This window comes from Carcharodon carcharias, chromosome 30 (genome assembly GCF_017639515.1).
Source record: "Carcharodon carcharias isolate sCarCar2 chromosome 30, sCarCar2.pri, whole genome shotgun sequence".
NCBI classification, from domain to species: Eukaryota; Metazoa; Chordata; class Chondrichthyes; order Lamniformes; family Lamnidae; genus Carcharodon; species Carcharodon carcharias.
Genome location: NC_054496.1, coordinates 32,683,052 through 32,701,965, shown reverse-complemented (window position 1 = coordinate 32,701,965; position 18,914 = coordinate 32,683,052). Strand labels below are relative to the sequence as shown.

The 18,914-nt window shown below is 55.7% G+C and overlaps 1 protein-coding gene across 1 annotated transcript in view; it reads right to left on the bottom strand.

Annotated features, from left to right (window-relative positions):
- The window catches only part of LOC121271204 (volume-regulated anion channel subunit LRRC8D-like), a 397,497-nt gene that overhangs the window by 18,031 nt on the left and 360,552 nt on the right, over positions 1 to 18,914 (bottom strand). Inside the window, exon 2 of the mRNA XM_041176985.1 lies at positions 2,096 to 2,183. The gene's annotated coding sequence lies outside the window, so the exon portion shown is untranslated. The remainder of the gene's footprint in view (positions 1 to 2,095; positions 2,184 to 18,914) is intronic.

Here is an 18,914-nt window from a genome sequence, read left to right as displayed (position 1 = left end):
AGCTGTTATGCTCTTGTAAAAATCTATCCATCTCATTCTTGACAATTTTTAGTTGGCCTCTCAGTATTCACAGTCTTTCTGTGGAAAGAGCAGGACCTGGATTTGAACCAGCAATCGTGGGAATTGTTTCCTGACATGGCAGAGCTTTCATTTTAATGTTCTGTCCCTTTGTCCTGGACTGTCCTATCGGAGGAAATAGTTTTTCTCTGGCGGCCCTGCGCACACTCCTTTTATTGTGTGCAACATCTCGATCAGATGAACCCCTTAATCTTCTACACACTCAGAGGAATACAACCTTTGTCCTCAGTAATTAACCCAGTTAGCCTCCGGTGAATCTGTGCTGCACCCACTCTGAGTACAATATATCTTTCCTGAATTACAGTGCTCAGAACTGAATTAATTCTCCAGGAATACCTGAAGACTAGATAAGTGCTCAGCCATTCTGTCCCTGCGGCTAGATTTCCAGGAAGTGATGTTAAACTGATGGGTGTGTAGAAAGTACAGTTCAGTTCTACACTGCGAGCATTGCGATGTTATATGGATGCGTAATCTTTTTAAAAATTCATTCACAAGATGTGGGCTTCGCTGGCAGGGCCAGCATTTATTGTCCATCCCCAACTGTGCTTGAGAAGGTGGTGGTGAGCTGCCTTCTTGAACCGCTGCAGTCCATGTGGTGTAGGTACAACCATAGTGCAGTTAGGGAGGGAGTTCCAGGATTTGGACCCAGTGACAGTGAAGGAACAGCCGATATATTTCCAAGTCAGGATGGTGAGTGGTTTGGAGGGGAACTTCCAGGTGGTGATGTTCCCATCCATCTGCTGCCCTTGCCCTTCTAGATGGTAGAGGTCATGGGTTTGGAAGGTGCTGTCAAAGGACCCTTGGCAAGTCTGTGCAGAGGGATAGACAGTTTAAAGTTCCTGTCAGTAGAGGAATCGATTCTCACTGCTGGATAAGTAAAGGGGCTCGACATTAGAAAGAAGCAACTGCCCCACTCCCTAGTGCTGGGTTCCAACAGTGAGGGACCACCTAGTTAACAGTGACTGAATTTGATTTGACGGTGAGATGATTGAGTTACGGACCAAGGTTTGAAATTTAGACAAAAGTGGATTAGGAAGGAGCAAGCAGGAGTTGACCTGGGCAGAACTGCTCATGGATAAAACGATAGACAAAGAGTGTTATGTGTTGAGTGAAGTATTTACTGCAAGGCCTGTACACGTCACCATGGAGGTCTTGTGGTGCAGTGGGTAGTGTCCTTGCCTCTGAACCAGAAGCTCTGGATTCAAGTCCCACCCCAGGCCTTGATGACCAAGGAAGTTGTGCTCGTAACGCAGCCAAACAGGTTGAGCATCAACCAACAAATCCTTCCAATGCAGGCTAATGGCAGACAAGATTCCTGGTTAGTCATGTGATGAGATATTCCAACAGGTGACCAAACGCTTGCTCAAAGAGATGGGTTTTAAGGAGCATCTTAAAGAGAGGTAGGAAGGGAATCCCAGAGCTTGGGGCCTGGGCAGCTGAAGGCACGTCTGCCGATGGTGCCGTGATTGAACTTGGGGATGCACGAGAGGCCAGAATTAGAGAAGCACAGGTATCTCCAAGGGTTATAGACTGCAGGAGGTTAGAGATATAGGGAGCGGCAAGGTTAGCAAGGCATTTGAAAGCAATAATGGGAACTTAGAAATCAAGGTGTTGCTTGGAGGAATAGAATACCTGTATTCACAAAGGTTGATCAAGTTGGATTGCTATGGGTTATGCTCTTAATTTAACTGTGTCCAGTAACGTCTGAATTGGTACTGATCTCAGGCAGTTTATTCAGCCCTGGGAAGGGGCAGATTCTGCAACAAGCTGTTGGGAGCTTGCAGTGAACACTACCTTCATCTTTTAATTTCCCAGGGGCAGAAGTGAGCCGTGACACTTTGATGATAATTAGGTGGCTGAGAAGTTGAAGACAGTTGCCTGAGTCTGACATGCAAAGGCCACTCTGGGACATGACATCCTCTGAAAGGAGTTGAGCATAAGGTGACGGAGATGTAACGTATGCCGAGGGGTGTCAAAGGGCCTTTGATAGTTCCTAAACCTCTGGAACTGACCTCACCTCAAGGATTTGACTGTCGGATCAACGAGGATGTGCAAATCTGAAATAAACTCAAACGGCTGGAAATGCGCAGCAGGTCTGGCAACATCTGCAGAGAAAGAGAGAGAGAGAGACAACATTAACGTTTTGAGTCAGGTATGACTCTTCTTCAGGAGAAGTCAGGGGTCACCGATAAGGAACATGAAAGGGAGATGAGGTAATGCTAAAACAGAACAGGATTGGAAAGAACATTATGAAAGAGCTCGGGTATTGTAAAAGAGTAGGTGCTGGTAGAGAGACCTGAGAAAACAAAAAGGCCCAAATTAACTCCTGTTAATGTATGGTGGAGACCCTGGTGAACTCAGGGAGTTTCACCACAAGCGCTGCTATTAGTGTACCTAGGATTATTACATATATGCTTACGAATTAGGAGCAGGAGTAGGCCATTCAGCCCCTCGAGCCTACTCCACCATTCACTAGCATGGCAGATATGATTGTAACCTCAAATCCACATTCCCACCTACCCGCCGATAACCTTTGACTCCCTTGTTGGTCAAGAATTTATCGACATCTGTCTTAAAAATATACAAAGACCCTGCCTCAGCCGCTCTCTGGGGAAGCGAGTTCCAAAGATTCACAACCCTCAGAGAAAAAGATTATCCCCATCTCAGTCTTAAATGGGGGACCCCTGATTTTACAACTGTGTCCCCTGGTTCTGGTCTCTCCTCTCAGTACCTGCCTGGTCAAGGCCCCTCAGGATCTTAGGTAGTTTCGATAAGATCACCTCTCATTCTTCTGAACTCCAATGGGGACAGGCAGAGCCTGTCCAGCCTATCCTCATTATTTAACCGCTCCCCACCCTCTCCCCTAACACACGCACACAGATAACACACGCACATAACACACGCACGCGCATAACACACACAGATAACACACGCACATAACACACGCACGCGCATAACACACACAGATAACACACGCACATAACACACGCACGAGCATAACACACACATATAACACACGCACATAACACACGCACATAACACACGCACATAACACACGCATATAACACACGCACATAACACATGCACATAACACACGCACATAACACACGCACATAACACACGCACATAACACACACATATAACACACGCACATAACACACACATATAACACACGCACATAACACATGCACATAACACACGCACATAACACACACATATAACACACGCACATAACACACACATATAACACATGCACATAACACATGCACATAACACACGCACATAACACACGCACATAACACACGCACATAACACACGCACATAACACACGCACATAACACACGCACATAACACACGCACATAACACACGTACATAACACACGCACATAACACACGCACATAACACACGCACATAAAAGGCAGGCTTGTATTACAAAAGCACCTTTTACAACCCCAGGATGTCCCAAATTGTTACACAGCAAGATCCCACAGACTAAACTGTCAGATAATCTCTGAGTAATGTCGTTCAATGGCCAGGACACAGGGGAGAACTCCCTTACCTTCTCCGAATTAGTGCCTTGTTTTTTACTTGTACCCAAGAGGGCAGACACAGACTCAGTTTAATGTCACCTCTAAAAGATGCATCTCCAAGAGTAGATCGCTCCCTCAGTATGGTCCCCGTGAGAGTGCAGCGCTCCCTCAGTACGGTCCCCCTGACAGTCCAGCAATCCTTCAGTATGGTCCCCCTGGCAGTGCAGCGCTCCCTCAGTATGGTCCTGACAGTGCAGCACTCTCTAAGTACGGTTCCCCTGACAGTGCAGCGTTCCCTCGGTACGGTCCCCATGACAGTGCAGCGCTCCCTCAGTATGGTCCCCCTGACAGTGCAGCGCTCCCTCAATACGGTCCACATGACAATGCAGCGCTCCGTCAGTACGGTCACCCTGACAGTACAGCACTCTCTCAGTATGGTCCCCCTGAAAGTGCAGCACTTCCTCAGTATGCACCCCTTACAGTACAGCACTCCCTCAGTATGGTCCCCCTGACAGTGCAGTGCTCCCTCAGTATGGTCCCCCTGACAGTGCAGCGCTCCCTCAGTATGGTCACCCTGACAGTGCAGTGCTCCCTCAGTACGGTCTCCCTAACAGTGCAGTGCTCCTTCAGTATGGACCCCCTGACAGTGCAGCGCTCCCTCAGTACGGTCCGCCTGACAGTGCAACGCGCCCTCAATACGGTCCCCCTGACAGTGCAGCGCGCCCTCAATACGGTCCCCCAGACAGTGCAGCGCTCCCTCAGTACGGTCCCCCTGACAGGGCAGCACTCCCTCAGTACGGTCCCACTGACAGTGCTGCGATAACTCAGTATGGTCCCCCTGACAGTGCAGCACTCTCTCAGTATGGTCCCCCTGACAGTGCAGAACTCCCTCAGTATGGTCACCCTGACAGTGCAGCGCTCCCTCAGTACGGTCCACATGAGGGTGCAGCACTCTCTCAGTATGGTCCCCCTGACAGTGCAGCACTCCCTCAGTACGGTCCCCCTGAGAGTGCAGCACTCTCTCAGTATGGTCCACGTGACAGTGCAGCGCTCCATCAATACAGTCCCCCTGACAGTGCAGCACTCCATCAGTATGGTCCCCCTAACAGTGCAGCATTCTCTCAGTATTGTCCCACTTACAGTGCAGCAATCCCTCAGTATGGTCCCACTGACAGTGCAGCACTCCCTCAGTATGGTCCCACTGACAGTGCAGCACTCTCTCAGTAAGGTCCCAAAGACAGTGCAGCACTCCCCCAGTATAGTCCCACTGACAGTGCAGCACTCTCTCAGTACGGTCCCTCTGACAGTGCAGCGCTCCCTCAGTACGGTCCCACTGACAGTGCAGCACTCCCTCAATAACATCCCCCTGACAGTGCAGCGCTCCCTCAATACGGTCCCACTGACAGTGCAGCATTCTCTCATATGGTCCCACTGACAGTGCAGCGCTCCCTCAGTATGGTCCCCGTGACAGTGCAGCGCTCCCTCAGTATGGTCCCCCTGACAGTGCAGCGCTCCCTCAGTATGGTCCCCCTGACAGTGCAGCGCTCCCTCAGTATGGTCCCCCTGACAGTGCAGCGCTCCCTCAGTATGGCCCCCCTGACAGTGCAGTGATCCCTCATTATGGTCCCCCCGACAGTGCAGCGTTCCTCAGTACGGTCCCCCTGACAGTGCAGCACTCTCTCAGTATGGTCCCCCTGATAGTGCAGTGCTCCCTCATTATGGTCCCCCTGACAGTGCAGCGCTCCCTCAATACGGTCCCCCTGACAGTGCAGCACTCTCTCCGTATGGTCCCCCTGACAGTGCAGCGCTCACTCAGTACGGCCCCCCTAACAGTGCAGCACTCCCTCAGTACGCTCCCCTGACAGTGCAGCACTCCCTCAGTACGTTCCCCTGACAGTGCTGCGTTCCCTCACTATGGTCCCGCTGACAGTGCAGCAATCTCTCAGTATGGTCCCCGTGACAGTGCAGCGCGCCCTCAGTACAGTCCCCCTGACAGTGCAGCGCGCCCTCAATACGGTCCACCTGACAGTGCAGCGCGACCTCAATACGGTCCCCCTGACAGTGCAGCACTCCCTCAAAAACATCCCCCTGACAGTGCAGCGCTCCCTCAATACGGTCCCACTGACAGTGCAGCATTCTCTCATATGGTCCCACTGACAGTGCAGCGCTCCCTCAGTATGGTCCCCCTGACAGTGCAGCGCTCCCTCAGTATGGTCCCCCTGACAGTGCAGCGCTCCCTCAGTATGGTCACCCTGACAGTGCAGCGCTCCCTCAGTATGGTCCCCCTGACAGTGCAGCGCTCCCTCAGTATGGCCCCCCTGACAGTGCAGTGATCCCTCATTATGGTCCCCCTGACAGTGCAGCGTTCCTCAGTACGGTCCCCCTGACAGTGCAGCACTCTCTCAGTATGGTCCCCCTGATAGTGCAGTGCTCCCTCATTATGGTCCCCCTGATAGTGCAGCGCTCCCTCAATACGGTCCCCTTGACAGTGCAGCACTCTCTCTCCGTATGGTCCCCCTGACAGTGCAGCGCTCACTCAGTACGGTCCCCCTGACAGTGCAGCACTCCCTCAGTACGGTCCGCCTGACAGTGCAGCACTACCACAGTATGGTCCCCCTGACAGTACAGCACTCTCTCAGTATGGTCCCCCTGACAGTACAGCGCTTCCTCAGTACGGTCCACATGAGAGTGCAGCACTCTCTCAGTATGGTCCCCCTGACAGTGCAGCGCTCCCTCAGTATGTTCCCCCTGAGAGTGCAGCACTCCATCAGTATGGACCCCTAACAGTGCAGCATTATCTCCGTATGGTCCCACTGACAGTGCAGCGCTCCCTCAGTATAGTCCCACTGACAGTGCAGCACTCCATCAGTATGGTCCCCCTGACAGTGCAGCGCTCCCTCAGTACGGTCTCCCTAACAGTGCAGTGCTCCTTCAGTATGGACCCCCTGACAGTGCAGCGCTCCCTCAGTACGGTCTGCCTGACAGTGCAACGCGCCCTCAATACGGTCCCCCTGACAGTGCAGCGCGCCCTCAATACGGTCCCCCAGACAGTGCTGCGCTCCCTCAGTACGGTGCCCCAGACAGTGCTGCGCTCCCTCAGTACGGTCCCCCTGACAGTGCAGCACTCCCTCAGTACGGTCCCACTGACAGTGCTGCGATAACTCAGTATGGTCCCCCTGACAGTGCAGCACTCTCTCAGTATGGTCCCCCTGACAGTGCAGAACTCCCTCAGTATGGTCACCCTGAGAGTGCAGCACTCTCTCATTATGGTCCACGTGACAGTGCAGCGCTCCATCAATACAGTCCCCCTGACAGTGCAGCACTCCATCAGTATGGTCCCCCTAACAGTGCAGCATTCTCTCAGTATTGTCCCACTTACAGTGCAGCAATCCCTCAGTATGGTCCCACTGACAGTGCAGCACTCCCTCAGTATGGTCCCACTGACAGTGCAGCACTCTCTCAGTATGGTCCCACTGACAGTGCAGCGCTCCCTCAGTATAGTCCCACTGACAGTGCAGCACTCTCTCAGTATGGTCCCCCTGACAGTGCAGCGCTCCCTCAGTACGGTCCCCCTGACAGTGCAGCACTCCCTCAGTACAGTCCCCCTAACAGTGCAGAACTCCCTCAGTACGTTCCCCTGACAGTGCTGCGCTCCCTCACTATGGTCCTGCTGACAGTGCAGCAATCTCTCAGTATGGTCCCCCTGACAGTGCAGCGATCCCTCAATACGGTCACCCTGACAGTGCAGCACTCTCTCAGTGTGTACGCCCTGAAAGTGCAGCACTCCCTCATTATGGTCCACCTGACAGTGCAGCACTGTCTCAGTATGGGCCCCCTGACAGTGCAGCACTCCCTCAATACGGTCCCCCTTACAGTGCAGTGCTTCCTCAGTATGGTCCCCCTGACAGTGCAGCGCTCCCTCAGTACGGTCCCCCTGACAGTGCAGCGATCCCTCAGTAAGGTCCCCCTGACAGTGCAGCACTCCCTCAGTACGGTCCCACTGACAGTGCTGCGATAACTCAGTATGGTCCCCCTGACAGTGCAGCACTCTCTGAGTATGGTCCCCCTGACAGTGCAGCAGTCCCTCAGTATGGTCACCCTGACAGTGCAGCTCTCTCTCAGTATGGTCCCCCTAACAGTGCAGCGATCTCTAAGCATGGTGCCGCTGCCAGTGCAGCACTCCCTCAGTACGGTCCCCCTAACAGTGCAGCCCTCCCTCAGTACGGTCCACATGAGAGTGCAGCACTCTCTCAGTATGGTCCCCCTGACAGTGCAGCACTCTCTCAGTATGGTCCACGTGACAGTGCAGCGGTCCATCAATACAGTCCCCCTGACAGTGCAGCACTCCATCAGTATGGTCACCCTGACAGTGCAGCACTCTCTCAGTATGGTCCCCCTAACAGTGCAGCGATCTCTAAGCATGGTGCCGCTGCCAGTGCAGCACTCCCTCAGTACGGTCCCCCTAACAGTGCAGCCCTCCCTCAGTACGGTCCACATGAGAGTGCAGCACTCTCTCAGTATGGTCCCCCTGACAGTGCAGCACTCTCTCAGTATGGTCCACGTGACAGTGCAGCGGTCCATCAATACAGTCCCCCTGACAGTGCAGCACTCCATCAGTATGGTCCCCCTAACAGTGCAGCATTCTCTCAGTATGGTCCCACTGACAGTGCAGCATTCTCTCAGCATGGTCCCACTGACAGTGCAGCACTCTCTCAGTATGGTCCCACTGACAGTGCAGCACTCTCTCAGTATGGTCCCACTGACAGTGCAGCACTCTCTCAGTATGGTCCCACTGACAGTGCAGCACTCTCTCAGTATGGTCCCACTGACAGTGCAATGGTCCCTCAGTATGGTCCCCCTGACAGTGCAGTGCTCCCTCAGTACGGTCCCCCTGACAGTGCAGCGCTCCCTCAGTATGGTCCCCATGACAGTGCAGCGCTCCCTCAGTACGGCCCCCCTAACAGTGCAGCACTCCCTCAGTACGCTCCCCTGACAGTGCAGCACTCCCTCAGTACGTTCCCCTGACAGTGCTGCGTTCCCTCACTATGGTCCCGCTGACAGTGCAGCAATCTCTCAGTATGGTCCCCGTGACAGTGCAGCGTGCCCTCAGTACAGTCCCCCTGACAGTGCAGCGCGCCCTCAATACGGTCCACCTGACAGTGCAGCGCGACCTCAATACGGTCCCCCTGACAGTGCAGCACTCCCTCAATAACATCCCCCTGACAGTGCAGCGCTCCCTCAATACGGTCCCACTGACAGTGCAGCATTCTCTCATATGGTCCCACTGACAGTGCAGCGCTCCCTCAGTATGGTCCCCCTGACAGTGCAGCGCTCCCTCAGTATGGTCCCCCTGACAGTGCAGCGCTCACTCAGTATGGTCCCCCTGACAGTGCAGCGCTCCCTCAGTATGGCCCCCCTGACAGTGCAGTGATCCCTCATTATGGTCCCCCTGACAGTGCAGCGTTCCTCAGTACGGTCCCCCTGACAGTGCAGCACTCTCTCAGTATGGTCCCCCTGATAGTGCAGTGCTCCCTCATTATGGTCCCCCTGACAGTGCAGCGCTCCCTCAATACGGTCCCCTTGACAGTGCAGCACTCTCTCCGTATGGTCCCCCTGACAGTGCAGCGCTCACTCAGTACGGTCCCCCTGACAGTGCAGCACTCCCTCAGTACGGTCCGCCTGACAGTGCAGCACTACCACAGTATGGTCCCCCTGACAGTACAGCACTCTCTCAGTATGGTCCCCCTGACAGTACAGCGCTTCCTCAGTACGGTCCACATGAGAGTGCAGCACTCTCTCAGTATGGTCCCCCTGACAATGCAGCGCTCCCTCAGTATGGTCCCCCTGAGAGTGCAGCACTCCATCAGTATGGACCCCTAACAGTGCAGCATTATCTCCGTATGGTCCTACTGACAGTGCACCGCTCCCTCAGTATAGTCCCAATGACAGTGCAGCACTCCATCAGTATGGTCCCCCTGACAGTGCAGCGCTCCCTCAGTATGGTCCCCCTGACAGTGCAGCGCTTCCTCAGTATGGTCCCCCTGACAGTGCAGTGCTTCCTCAGTATGGTCCCCCTGACAGTGCAGCGCTCCCTCAGTACGGTCCCCCTGACAGTGCAGCACTCCCTCAGTACGGTCCCACTGACAGTGCTGCGATAACTCAGTATGGTCCCCCTGACAGTGCAGAACTCCCTCAGTATGGTCACCCTGAGAGTGCAGCACTCTCTCATTATGGTCCACGTGACAGTGCAGCGCTCCATCAATACAGTCCCCCTGACAGTGCAGCACTCCATCAGTATGGTCCCCCTAACAGTGCAGCATTCTCTCAGTATTGTCCCACTTACAGTGCAGCAATCCCTCAGTATGGTCCCACTGACAGTGCAGCACTCCCTCAGTATGGTCCCACTGACAGTGCAGCACTCTCTCAGTATGGTCCCACTGACAGTGCAGCGCTCCCTCAGTATAGTCCCACTGACAGTGCAGCACTCTCTCAGTATGGTCCCCCTGACAGTGCAGCGCTCCCTCAGTACGGTCCCCCTGACAGTGCAGCACTCCCTCAGTACAGTCCCCCTAACAGTGCAGAACTCCCTCAGTACGTTCCCCTGACAGTGCTGCGCTCCCTCACTATGGTCCCGCTGACAGTGCAGCAATCTCTCAGTATGGTCCCCGTGACAGTGCAGCGCGCCCTCAGTATGGACCCCCTGACAGTTCAGCGCTCCCTCAGTACGGACCCCCTGACAGTGCAGCGCGCCCTCAGTACGGTCCACCTGACAGTGCAGCGCGACCTCAATACGGTCCCCCTGACAGTGCAGCACTCCCTCAATAACATCCCCCTGACAGTGCAGCGCTCCCTCAATACGGTCAAACTGACAGTGCAGCATTCTCTCATATGGTCCCACTGAAAGTGCAGCGCTCCCTCAGTATGGTCCCCCTGACAGTGCAGCGATCACTCAATACGGTCACCCTGACAGTGCAGCGATCCCTCAATACGGTCACCCTGACAGAGCAGCACTCTCTCAGTGTGTACGCCCTGAAAGTGCAGCACTCCCTCATTATGGTCCACCTGACAGTGCAGCACTGTCTCAGTATGGGCCCCCTGACAGTGCAGCACTCCCTCAATACGGTCCCCTTGACAGTGCAGCACTCTCTCAGTATGGTCCCCCTTACAGTGCAGTGCTTCCTCAGTACGGTCCCCCTGACAGTGCAGTGCTTCCTCAGTATGGTCCCCCTGACAGTGCAGCGCTCCCTCAGTACGGTCCCCCTTACAGTGCAGCACTCCCTCAGTACGGTCCCACTGACAGTGCTGCGATAACTCAGTATGGTCCCCCTGACAGTGCAGCACTCTCTCAGTATGGTCCCCCTGACAGTGCAGCAGTCCCTCAGTATGGTCACCCTGACAGTGCAGCACTCTCTCAGTATGGTCCCCCTAACAGTGCAGCGATCCCTCAGCATGGTGCCGCTGCCAGTGCAGCACTCCCCCAGTACGGTCCCCCTGACAGTGCAGCGCTCCCTCAGTACGGTCCACATGAGAGTGCAGCACTCTCTCAGTATGGTCCCCCTGACAGTGCAGCACTCTCTCAGTATGGTCCACGTGACAGTGCAGCGGTCCATCAATACAGTCCCCCTGACAGTGCAGCACTCCATCAGTATGGTCCCCCTAACAGTGCAGCATTCTCTCAGTACGGTCCCACTGACAGTGCAGCACTCTCTCAGTATGGTCCCACTGACAGTGCAGCACTCTCTCAGTATGGTCCCACTGACAGTGCAGCACTCTCTCAGTATGGTCCCACTGACAGTGCAATGCTCTCTCAGTATGGTCCCACTGACAGTGCAATGCTCCCTCAGTATGGTCCCCCTGACAGTGCAGTGCTCCCTCAGTACGGTCCCCCTGACAGTGCAGCACTCCCTCAGTATGGTCCCCATGACAGTGCAGCGCTCCCTCAGTACGGCCCCCCTAACAGTGCAGCACTCCCTCAGTACGCTCCCCTGACAGTGCAGCACTCCCTCAGTACGTTCCCCTGACAGTGCTGCGTTCCCTCACTATGGTCCCGCTGACAGTGCAGCAATCTCTCAGTATGGTCCCCGTGACAGTGCAGCGCGCCCTCAATACGGTCCACCTGACAGTGCAGCGCGACCTCAATACGGTCCCCCTGACAGTGCAGCGCTCCCTCAGTATGGTCCCCCTGACAGTGCAGCGCTCCCTCAGTATGGTCCCCCTGACAGTGCAGCGCTCACTCAGTATGGTCCCCCTGACAGTGCAGCGCTCCCTCAGTATGGCCCCCCTGACAGTGCAGTGATCCCTCATTAGGGTCCCCCTGACAGTGCAGCGTTCCTCAGTACGGTCCCCCTGACAGTGCAGCACTCTCTCAGTATGGTCCCACTGACAGTGCAGCACTCTCTCAGTATGGTCCCACTGACAGTGCAGCACTCTCTCAGTATGGTCCCACTGACAGTGCAGCACTCTCTCAGTATGGTCCCACTGACAGTGCAGCACTCTCTCAGTATGGTCCCACTGACAGTGCAGCACTCTCTCAGTATGGTGCCCCTTACAGTGCAGTGCTTCCTCAGTACGGTCCCCCTGACAGTGCAGCGCTCCCTCAGTACGGTCCCCCTGACAGTGCAGCGATCCCTCAGTACGGTCCCCCTGACAGTGCAGCACTCCCTCAGTACGGTCCCACTGACAGTGCTGCGATAACTCAGTATGGTCCCGCTGACAGTGCAGCACTCTCTCAGTATGGTCCCCCTGACAGTGCAGCAGTCCCTCAGTATGGTCACCCTGACAGTGCAGCACTCTCTCAGTATGGTCCCCCTAACAGTGCAGCGATCTCGAAGCATGGTGCCGCTGCCAGTGCAGCACTCCCTCAGTACGGTCCCCCTGACAGTGCAGCGCGCCCTCAGTACGGTCCACATGAGAGTGCAGCACTCTCTCAGTATGGTCCCCCTGACAGTGCAGCACTCTCACAGTATGGTTCACGTGACAGTGCAGCGGTCCATCATTACAGTCCCCCTGACAGTGCAGCACTCCATCAGTATGGTCCCCCTAACAGTGCAGCACTCCCTCAGTACGCTCCCTTGACAGTGCAGCACTCTCTCAGTATGGTCCCACTGACAGTGCAGCACTCCCTCAGTATGGTCCCCCTGACAGTGCAGCGCTTCCTCAGTACGGTCCACATGAGAGTGCAGCACTCTCTCAGTATGGTCCCCCTGACAGTGCAGCACTCTCTCAGTATGGTCCACGTGACAGTGCAGCGGTCCATCAATACAGTCCCCCTGACAGTGCAGCACTCCATCAGTATGGTCCCCCTAACAGTGCAGCACTCCCTCAGTACGCTCCCTTGACAGTGCAGCACTCTCTCAGTATGGTCCCACTGACAGTGCAGCACTCTCTCAGTATGGTCCCACTGACAGTGCAGCACTCTCTCAGTATGGTCCCACTGACAGTGCAGCACTCTTTCAGTATGGTCCCACTGACAGTGCAATGCTCCCTCAGTATGGTCCCCCTGACAGTGCAGTGCTCCCTCAGTACGGTCCCCCTGACAGTGCAGCGCTCCCTCAGTATGGTCCCCATGACAGTGCAGCGCTCCCTTAGTACGGCCCCCCTAACAGTGCAGCACTCCCTCAGTATGGTCCCCTGATAGTGCAGCACTCCCTCAGTACGTTCCCCTGACAGTGCTGCGTTCCCTCATTATGGTCCCGCTGACAGTGCAGCAATCTCTCAGTATGGTCCCCGTGACAGTGCAGCGCACCCTCAGTACAGTCCCCCTGACAGTGCAGGGCGCCCTCAATACGGTCCACCTGACAGTGCAGCGCGACCTCAATACGGTCCCCCTGACAATGCAGCACTCCCTCAATAACATCCCCCTGACAGTGCAGCGCTCCCTCAATACGGTCCCACTGACAGTGCAGCATTCTCTCATATGGTCCCACTGACAGTGCAGCGCTCCCTCAGTATGGTCCCCCTGACAGTGCAGCGCTCCCTCAGTATGGTCCCCCTGACAGTGCAGCGCTCCCTCAGTATGGTCCCCCTGACAGTGCAGCGCTCCCTCAGTATGGTCCCCCTGACAGTGCAGCGCTCCCTCAGTATGGTCCCCCTGACAGTGCAGCGCTCCCTCAGTATGGCCCCCCTGACAGTGCAGTGATCCCTCATTATGGTCCCCCTGACAGTGCAGCGTTCCTCAGTACGGTCCCCCTGACAGTGCAGCACTCTCTCAGTATGGTCCCCCTAATAGTGCAGTGCTCCCTCATTATGGTCCCCCTGACAGTGCAGCGCTCCCTCAATACGGTCCCCTTGACAGTGCAGCACTCTCTCCGTATGGTCCCCCTGACAGTGCAGCGTTCACTCAGTACGGTCCGCCTGACAGTGCAGCACTACCACAGTACGGTCCCCCTGACAGTACAGCACTCTCTCAGTATGGTCCCCCTGACAGTACAGCGCTTCCACAGTACGGTCCACATGAGAGTGCAGCACTCTCTCAGTATGGTCCCCCTGACAGTGCAGCGCTCCCTCAGTATGGTCCCCCTGAGAGTGCAGCACTCCATCAGTATGGACCCCTAACAGTGCAGCATTATCTCCGTATGGTCCCACTGACAGTGCAGCGCTCCCGCAGTATAGTCCCACTGACAGTGCAGCACTCCATCAGTATGGTCCCCCTGACAGTGCAGTGCTTCCTCAGTATGGTCCCCCTGACAGTGCAGCGCTCCCTCAGTACGGTCCCACTGACAGTGCAGCGCTCCCTCAGTACGGTGCCCCTGACAGTGCAGCGCTCCCTCAGTACGGTCCACATGAGAGTGCAGCACTCTCTCAGTATGGTGCCCCTGACAGTGCAGCACTCCCTCAGTATGGTCCCCCTGAAAGTGCAGCGCTCTCTCAGTACGGTCCCCCTGACAGTGCAGCGCTCCCTCAGCACGGTCCCCCTGAGAGTGCAGCAATCTCTCAGTATGGTCCACGTGACAGTGCAGCGCTCCATCAATACGGTCCCCCTGACAGTGCAGCACTCCATCAGTATGGTGCCCCTAACAGTGCAGCATTCTCTCAGTATTGACCCACTGACAGTGCAGCAATCTCTCAGTATAGTCCCACTGACAGTGCAGCAATCTCTCAGTATAGTCCCACTGACAGTTCAGCACTCTCTCAGTATGGTCCCACTGACAGTGCAGCACTCTCTCAGTATGGTCCCACTGACAGTGCAGCACTCTCTCAGTATGGTCCCACTGACAGTGCAGCACTCTCTCAGTATAGTCCCACTGACAGTGCAGCACTCTCTCAGTATGGTCCCACTGACAGTGCAGAACTCTCTCAGTATGGACCCACTGACAGTGCAGCACTCTCTCAGTACGGTCCCACTGACAGTGCAGCACTCTCTCAGTACGGTCCCACTGACAGTGTAGCACTCTCTCAGTACGGTCCCACTGACAGTGCAGCACATCTCAGTATGGTCTCACTGACAGTGCAGCACTCTCTCAGTATGGTCCCACTGACAGTGCAGCGCTCCATCAATAAGGTCCCACTGACAGTGCAGCACTCCATCAGTATGGACCCCTAACAGTGCAGCATTCTCTCAGTATAGTCCCACTGACAGTGCAGCACTCCATCAGTATGGTCCCCCTGACAGTGCAGCGCTCCCTCAGTATGGTCCCCCTGACAGTGCAGCGCTCCCTCAGTACGGTCCCCTGACAGTGCAGCACTCCCTCAGTATGGTCCCCCTGACAGTGCTGCGCTCCCTCACTATGGTCCTGCTGACAATTCAGCAATCTCTCAGTATGATCCCCGTGACAGTGCAGCGCGCCCTCAATACGGTCCCCCTGACAGTGCAGCGCGACCTCTATACGGTCCCCCTGACAGTGCAGCACTGCCTCAATACGATCCCCCTGACAGTGCAGCGCTCCCTCAGTACGGTCCCCCTGACAGTGCAGCGCTCCCTCAGCACGGTCCCCCTGAGAGTGCAGCAATCTCTCAGTATGGTCCACGTGACAGTGCAGCGCTCCATCAATACGGTCCCCCTGACAGTGCAGCATTCTCTCAGTATTGACCCACTGACAGTGCAGCACTCTCTCAGTATAGTCCCACTGACAGTGCAGCACTCTCTCAGTATGGTCCCACTGACAGTGCAACACTCTCTCAGTATAGACTCACTGACAGTGCAGCACTCTCTCAGTATAGTCCCACTGACAGTGCAGCACTCTCTCAGTATGGTCCCACTGACAGTGCAGCACTCTCTCAGTATAGTCCCACTGACAGTGCAGCACTCTCAGTATGGTCCCACTGACAGTGCAGAACTCTCTCAGTATGGTCCCACTGACAGTGCAGCAATCTCTCAGTATGGTCCCACTGACAGTGCAGCACTCTCTCAGTATGGTCCCACTGACAGTGCAGCACTCTCTCAGTACGCTCCATTGACAGTGCAGCACTCTCTCAGTATGGTCCCACTGACAGTGCAGCACTCCCTCAGTACGCTCCCTTGACAGTGCAGCACTCTCTCAGTATGGTCCCACTGACAATGCAGCACTCTCTCAGTATGGTCCCACTGACAGTGCAGCACTCTCTCAGTATGGTCCCACTGACAGTGCAGCACTCTCTCAGTATAGACTCACTGACAGTGCAGCACTCTCTCAGTATAGTCCCACCGACAGTGCAGCACTCTCTCAGTATGGTCCCACTGACAGTGCAGCACTCCCTCAGTATAGTCCCACTGACAGTGCAGCACTCTCTCAGTATGGTCCCACTGACAGTGCAGCACTCTCTCAGTATAGTCCCACTGACAGTGCAGCACTCTCTCAGTATGGTCCCACTGACAGTGCAGAACTCTCTCAGAATGGTCTCATTGACAGTGCAGCACTCTCTCAGTATGGTCCCACTGAAAGTGCAGCACTCTCTCAGTACGGTCCCACTGACAGTGCAGCACTCCCTCAGTATGGTCCCACTGACAGTGCAGCACTCTCCCAGTACGCTCCATTGACAGTGCAGCACTATCTCAGTATGGTCCCACTGACAGTGCAGTGCTCCATCAATACGGTCCCACTGACAGTGCAGCACTCCATCAGTATGGACCCCTAACAGTGCAGCATTCTCTCAGTATGGTCCCACTGACAGTGCAGCACTCTCTCCGTATGGTCCCAATGATAGTGCAGCGCTCCCTCAGTATAGTCCCACTGACAGTGCAGCGCTCCCTCAGTATGGTCCCCCTGACAGTGCAGCGCTCCCTCAGTATGGTCCCCCTGACAGTGCAGCGCTCCCTCAGTACGGTCAACTGACAGTGCAGCACTCCCTCAGTATGGTCCCCCTGACAGTGCTGCGCTCCCTCACTATGGTCCCGCTCACAATTCAGCAATCTCTCAGTATGATACCCGTGATAGTGCAGCGCGCCCTCAATACGGTCCCCCTGACAGTGCAGTGCGACCTCAGTACTGTACCCCTGACAGTGCAGCATTCCCTCCGTATGGTCCCCCTGACAGTGCAGCACTCTCACAGTATGGTCCCCCTGACAGTGCAGCGCTCCCTCAGTACGGTCCCCCTGACAGTGCAGCGCTCCCTCAGTATGGTCCCCCTGACTGTGCAGCACTCCCTCAGTATGGTCCCCCTGACTGTGCATCGCTCCCTCAGTATGGTTCCGGTGACAGTGCAGCACTCCCTCATTATGGTCCCCCTGACAGTGCAGCGCTCTCTCAGTACGGTCCCCCTGACAGTGCAGCACTCTCTCAGTATGGTCCCCCTGACAGTGTAGCGCTCTCTCAATATGGTCCCCCTGACAGTGTAGCGCTCTCTTAGTATGGTCCCCCTGACTGTGTAGCGCTCTCAGTTTGGTCCCCCTGACAGTGAAGCGCTCCCTAAGTAAGGTCGCCTGACAGTGCAGCGTTCTCTCAGTATGGACCCCCTGACAGTGTAGCCTCTCTCAGTATGGTCCCGCTGACAGTGCAGCGCTCTCTCAGTACTGCCCCCCTGACAGTGGAGCACACCCTCAGTATGTTCCCCCTGACAGTGCATTGCTCCCTCAGTTTGCACCTCCTGACATTACAGCACTCCCTCAGTATGGTCCCCCTGAAAGTGCAGCTCTCTCTCAGTACGGTCCCCCTGACAGTGCAGCACACCCTCAGTATGGTCCCCCTGACTGTGCATCGCTCCCTCAGTATGGTCCCCCTGACAGTGCAGCACTCCCTCATTATGGTCCCCCTGACAGTGCAGCACTCTCTCAGTATGGTCCCCTTGACAGTGCAGCACTCCCTCAGTATGGTCCTCCTGAAAGTGCAGCACTCTCTCAGTACTGTCCCCCTGACAGTGCAGTTCTCTCTCAGGACGGAAACCCTGACAGTGCAGCACAGTCTCATTATGGTCCCCTTGACAGTGCAGCGCTCCCTTAGTAAGTTCTCCCTGACAGTGCAGCGCTCCCTCAGTATGGAACCCCTAACAGTGCAGCACTCCCTCAGTATGGTGACTCTGACAATGCAGCGCTACCTCCATACTGTCCCCCTGATCGTACAGCACTCTGTCGTATGGTCCCCCTGACAGTGCAGCGCTCCCTCAATATGGTTCTCTTGACAGTGCAGCACTGTCTCAGTATGGTCCCCCTGACAGTGCAGCACTCCCTCAGTATGGTCCCCCTGACAGTGCAGCACTCTCTCAGTATGGTCCCCCTAACAGTGCAGCGATCTCTCAGCATGGTCTCGCTGCCAGTGCAGCACTCCCTCAGTACGGTCCCCCTGACAGTGCAGCACTCCCTCAGTGTCGTCCCCCTGACATTGCAGCGGTCCCTCAGTATGGTCCCCCTGACAGTGCAGCACTCTCTCAGTTTGGTCCCCCTAACAGTGCAGCGATCTCTCAGCATGGTCTCGCTGCCAGTGCAGCACTCCCTCAGTATGGTTCCCCTGACAGTGCAGCGCTCCCTCAATACGGTCCCCCTGACAGTGCAGCGCTCCCTCAATACGGTCCCCCTGACAGTGCAGCGCTCCCTCAATACGGTCCCCCTGACAGTGCAGCGCTCCCTCAGTATGGTCCCCCTGACACTGCAGTCTTCTCTCAGTCTGGTCCCCCTGACAGTGCAGCGCTCCCTCAGTATGGTCCCCCTGACAGTGCAGCGCTCCCTCAGTACGGTCCCCCTGACAGTGCAGCGCTCCCTCAGTATGGTCCCCCTGACAGTGCAGCGCTCCCTCATTATGGTCCCCCTGACAGTGAAGCGCTCCCTCAGGACAGTCCCCCTGGTAGTGCAGCGCTCCCTCAGTATGGTCCCCCTGACAGTGCAGAACTCTCTTTTTACGGTCCCCCTGACAGTGCAGCTCTCCCTCAGTATGGTCCCACTGACAGTGCAGCGCTCC